At 42.3% G+C, this 5,543-nt stretch overlaps 1 protein-coding gene across 1 annotated transcript in view; it reads right to left on the bottom strand.

Annotated features, from left to right (window-relative positions):
* ZNF121 (zinc finger protein 121) overlaps window positions 1-3,402 on the bottom strand; it is a 21,672-nt gene extending 18,270 nt beyond the window's left edge. Inside the window, exons 1-2 of the mRNA XM_003797976.3 lie at window positions 3,381-3,402; window positions 3,004-3,063 (exon numbers count right to left, since the gene is read on the bottom strand). The gene's annotated coding sequence lies outside the window, so the exon portion shown is untranslated. The remainder of the gene's footprint in view (window positions 1-3,003; window positions 3,064-3,380) is intronic.
* Window positions 3,403-5,543: the final 2,141 nt, after the last annotated feature.

Raw genomic sequence — 5,543 nt, 5'->3', positions numbered from 1 at the left:
CTGCATAGACATTTCATAAAAGAAGACACAAAAACTGGCCAATGGGTTTTTGAAAAAAAATGCTCAACACCAGTCATCAAAGAAATGCAAATCAAACCACAATGAGATGCCATCTTCCACTAGTTAGAATAGCTTTTATCAAAAAGACAAGTAACGGTGAGACCCCATCTCTACTAAAAATAGAAAAACTATCTGGGTATGGTGGCACATGCCCATAATCCCAGCTACTCAGGAGGCTGAGGCAAGATAATCTATCTCCTGAGCCCAAAAGTTTGAGGTTGCTGTGAGCTATGATGATGCCACAGCATTCTACTCAGGGCAATGGAGTAAGACTCTGTCTCAAAAAAACAAAAACATCTCCTAACTAAAAAAAAAAAAAAGTATGATCCAGTAATACCACCACTTACCCAGAAGGAAAGAAAACGATATACTTAAGAGATTATCTGCATTCCCTTTTTGGGTTTTTGAAACAGAGTCTCACTTTTGTTACACTCAGTAGAGTGCTACGGCATCATAGCTCACAGCAACCTCAAGCTCTTGGGCTCAAGTGATTCTCTTTCCTCAGCCTCCCAGGTAGCTGAAACTAGAGGTGTCTGCCACAATGCCTGGCTATTTTTAGACTGGGGTCTCACTCTTGCTCAGGCTGGTCTCAAACCTGTGAGCTCAGGCAATCCACTCGCCTCAGCCTCCCAAAGTACTGGGTTACAGGCGTGAACCATAGCACCCAGCCTTGCATTCCTATGTTTACTGAAGCACTATTCACAACAGCCAAAATATAGAATTAACCTAAAACCCACCAATGGATGAATGGATAAAGAAATGCGGTATATACACACAATGGATTATTCAGTCATAAAAGAATGAAATCCTGTCCTATGCAGCAACATGGATGGAACTAGAGGTTATTACATTGAGAACAATAAGTTAAGCACAGAAAGACAAATATCACATGCTCCCACTCATCTGTGGTATCTCATGAAAACAGAGGGGGATAAAGAAACGTTTATTAACAGTTACAGTTTAGTAAAAGAAATAAGAACTGGTGTTCTATAGATCAGTAGGGTGACTACAGTTAACATTAATTTATTGTACATTTCAAAATAAGTAGAAGAGAATATTTCAAATGTTGCTGGCATTAAGGAAATATTTAAGGTAATAGATATCCCAATTTGATTATGAATGTATCAAATTACCACATGTACCCTAAAAATATGTACATCTATTATACATAATAATGTATCAAAAAATTAAATGAAAAATTTGAAGTAGAAGATGGGAAGATTCAGGAACCAGTTTCTGTGGATCACCTGTCTGGATCATATCAAGACATCCCCCTACTAGATTATCTCCAAGTTACTGAACTTCAAACCATCTACCAGCAAAATTGAGGCACAACACTCTGTAGACCTTCTGAATTTTGAAGGCAACATGTACAACATTTGAATGTGCTTTAACACCCCACACAGCTGAAGGCTTCTAATTTCAATGAATCAGCAAGTTCAGGCTGTAGTACAAGTTTCTCAAGCACTTGATCCAGCAGACCCAATGAAGCCAAAGTGTCCATGGTAAATAAGATACTGTTGGAAGCCTCTGGCAAACACAGACAGGAGACAGCTCAACCCTTTGGTATTTCAGAGCAAATCGATGCCCTCTTCTGCATGTAGCTGTTTTTATTTTGAGAAACAGGTTTTGTGGTTTGCCTTAAATGACTTAAGACAAGACTGAGTAATTTGAGATCTTATGGCCCCCAAAGCATAAAATACTATCAGTCCTTATCAAAGTCTGGCAATCTCTCCTATGCACCAAGTTACAAGTTTATAGAAAACAGCATGAAATGGAGAAGATTTAAAAACAACTTGAGAATACAATCACAAATATCTGATTGTGTGACTCCTAAGAAAAGGTGTAACTCTTCAGAAGTCAATATAATAGACAATAATAACTATTCTAGGTGAAAAAATTCTAAAAGACATAAACAATCGCAATGTATAAACCTTGAATGGGATCCCAAAACACCCAAACAACGTGTGTTGGGAAAATGTAGAGTGTTTTAGTTGTTATGCAAAGCAGACATTAATGACCCCATTATGTTTAATTTTCTTAGATGAAATACTAGTATTGTGGTTTTATTAGGAGAAAGTCTTTATAAGATGCATTACTAGATATTTAAAGGTCAACTGTCATATGTGTAATTTATGCTCAACTTACACTCAAATAATTGTTCAGCATAAAATATATTTCTCTATTTGAGTAGAGAGCAAACAACGACAATGCTAAAAATGAGTAAACCTACCATAATGGATGTTTCTTGTACTGAACATTCAAATTTTCATTAAGTTCAGATTTTTAGTCCAAATATGCTGTTAATGATTTCCATTACTCTGGTATCTGTGTAATAAAGTCCCTATCCTTTCATACTAGAGGCCCCCGTTTTCTGTTTTGTTGAGACAGAGTCTCACCATGTCGCCCTCAGTAGAGTAATCTGGCATCACAGCTCACAGCAACCTCAAACTCTTGGGCTTAAGCGATTCTCCTGCCTCAGCCTCTCAAGTAGCTGGGACTACAGGCGCCTGTCACAAGCCCGGCTATTTTTTCGTTGCAGTTGTTTAGCTATTGTTTTAGCTGGCCCGGCCGGGTCTGCACACGCGACCTTCGGTGTATGTGGCTGGCGCCGTAACCACTGTGCGACAGGCGCCAAACCTAGAGGCCCCCGTTTTTAAGCTCTGTAGGGATGCATAGTCCTAGGAACTTTAGTTGCAGAGAACAGCTGAGTATTTCCGCTTTTCTTTAACAGAAGAGCTTGCGATCTGCGTGTTCATATTTACATACAGAAATAGGCACACCCTAGACAACTAACCATCTTTCTACCCAAATGTAACACGTTAAATATAAAAATACCCAAACAAAACCAAATCCTCAGATGAAAACACTTTTAACAACAACAACAAAAAAAAAACCAGCTGCAGAGCCCGCCCCCAAACCAATATTCCACCAAGCGCTCACCAAGAACACGCCGGAATCACCAGGCAGTCCACGTGACGCAACCGGTGGAAATTCTTTTCCCTTTGGAAAAAACAAAATTCACAAACGTCGCTATTGAAGCTTTAGAAGAGGAGAACAGGGCGGACGAAAACACCCCGCGGAAGACGGGTAACAGCAGGTCCCAGAGATCGAAGGCCCAAGCGGCCTCACGGAACTGGCCGCGCCGGGAGGACCGGTGGTCCCAGCAAACCCGGCTCCCTATTCAGAGACCCCTCGGCTGCCTCGCCCTATCCTCCCTTTGATGCGCACCTGCTCCCTCCCGACCCTCCTCCCACCACCAAGCTCGCTGAACTCCTCCATGCCGAAGCGAACCCCACCACGATAAATACGAAACGCACCACACACTCTTTCCAGCACCGGAAAATAAGACCCGCGTCCTGACGCCACTTCCGCCGCCAGCCCCCGGCCGGCCGGGCGGGGCTCCTGGACTGGAGCGTCAGCCGGGTAGGACCTGCGGAATAGAGGAATTGTAGTTTCCTCCATGGAAGCGTGGGTGGGCGCTGTTGTTCCCTTAGTCAGGGACCCAGAAGCGGAGCTGGAGGTAAAAACAGGCCGAAAAGACTCGAGGAGGTTAGAATCAGGCCCACTGGGCTGGGCCGGAACCGGGGACGGGGTTGGAGCTGGACGGATTGAAAGGACCAGTTTGGGAAAGGAGGCACACCGCGCAGAACGCTCATAAAAAGCTCTTGTATATGTCCTCCGTGTTCACAGACCCTTTCTGGGGTTTGGGGGGGTTTTTTGTTTTTGTTTAAGAGACAGAATCTCATCCTGTCGCCCAGTCTAGATGCCGTGGCTTCATCTTAGTTCACAGCAGCCTCAAACTCTTAGGCTCAAGCTAACCTCTTGGCTCAGCCTCCCAAGTAGCTGGGACTACAGGCACGTTCCACCATGCTCGCTAGTTTTTCTATTTTTGGTAGAGACAGGATCCCGCTCTTGCTCAGGCTGGTCTGGAACTCCTAAGCTCAACCGATCCTCTGGCCTCACCTTCCCAAAGTGCTAGGATTACAGGAGTGAGCCACTGCGTCTGGCATCTTATTCCTTATGTATATTGGAACAACACGGTTAACTCTAGTAGTTGATTCCTTTGAGTTTTCAGTGTAATAGTATCTTCTGCAAATCTTGATTATTTTCTTGTCATCAAATATGTATTTCTGTTATTTTTCTTATTTACCCATATTGACCAGGACCACTTATAAGTTTATATGGAAGTACAAACGTGATAATAACCAAGAAAATCTTGACAAATGAAAGCAAGATATTAAAACTTACTGTAAAGTCTCTATGTTAAAACTGTATAATACTGGCACATGAGCAGGAAAAAGATTAATGGAATATCTAGAAATAGACTCAATAAGAACATGTGAAAATTTGGTTCATAAATGTGTCATTTCAGATCACTGGGGCAAAAAAAAATTCTTTTCAGATTAATATCAGGGTACAGACGATTAAGTTACCCTATTTGCATTCATTAGGTAGAGTCCAATTTGTAGCTGTGCCTCTCACCCAGGAGGTATGCCATATATGCTTACCAAAAGATGCAGTTTCTTTTCTTTTTTTGCAGTTTTTGGCTGGAGCCGGGTTTGAACCCACCACCTCCGGTATATAGGGCTGGCGCCCCACTCCTTTGAAAAAAATGCAGTTTCTAATGAAAGGTACTAAGACAACTGGTAGGCTGTTTGACAAAAGATAAAAAGATTAAATCTATACCTTGCAATGTGTGTAAGAATAAATTCCAAATGGATCAAAGATCTAAATGTGAAAAACAAAATAATACGCAAATGTGGGGTGTTCAAGAGATTTCTTGGCTAATTAAGGGGAAAGATGTGATCACAAGCCAGCAATAGCACACAAACTTTATTTGGGATGTGCTTTGACAGGTTAGCCTTGGGGGAAGATCCACGCAGCCTGTGACTATCTACAGGCTTCCATTTGTGAGTCCCTACCCAGAAACAGTGGAGGGAAAGAGAACTCCTAAAGGAAACGGAGATCAGAGAGGAGGCAATATGCTAGGTGATGTTCTGCAGCCTGGCAGAATATCTCTGCATCCAAAAACTCTTCAGGGCCCCGTGCAGTAGCGTAGGCCTATAGTCCAAGCTACTCCAGAGGCTGAGGCAGGACAATCACTTTAGCCCAGCATTTTCAGATTGCAATGAACTATGATGAGGCCACTACACTACAGCTGGGGTAGTGGGGGGTAGAGAGAGACTAACTCTGTTTCAACAAGAAAGAAAAAAAAAGACAGCCAGCAACAAAAAAGAAAGAAAGCTCTGAAGGACGGCAGTGACCCTGGGTTTTAATAGACCCAGGGTTTATTTTATCCAAAGCTGACAATCTCTCAGAATATACACAGCAGGTACACTCTAGATGGCTAAACAAATATGCTCCTTTACGGTATATTTTCAACAATCAAATGTGTTATAATTTCAGTGTGGTGGTGGTGGGCTCTTGAAAACAATTCTGGTATAAACACTGGTGTACAAAAAGCTCTTTGAGTCCCTGCT

This window comes from Otolemur garnettii, unplaced genomic scaffold (assembly GCF_000181295.1).
Source record: "Otolemur garnettii isolate 467f Iridium unplaced genomic scaffold, OtoGar3 scaffold00127, whole genome shotgun sequence".
NCBI lineage: Eukaryota > Metazoa > Chordata > Mammalia > Primates > Galagidae > Otolemur > Otolemur garnettii.
Note: the sequence above shows the minus strand (reverse complement) of the source record. Positions and strands in the feature narration are given on the sequence as shown.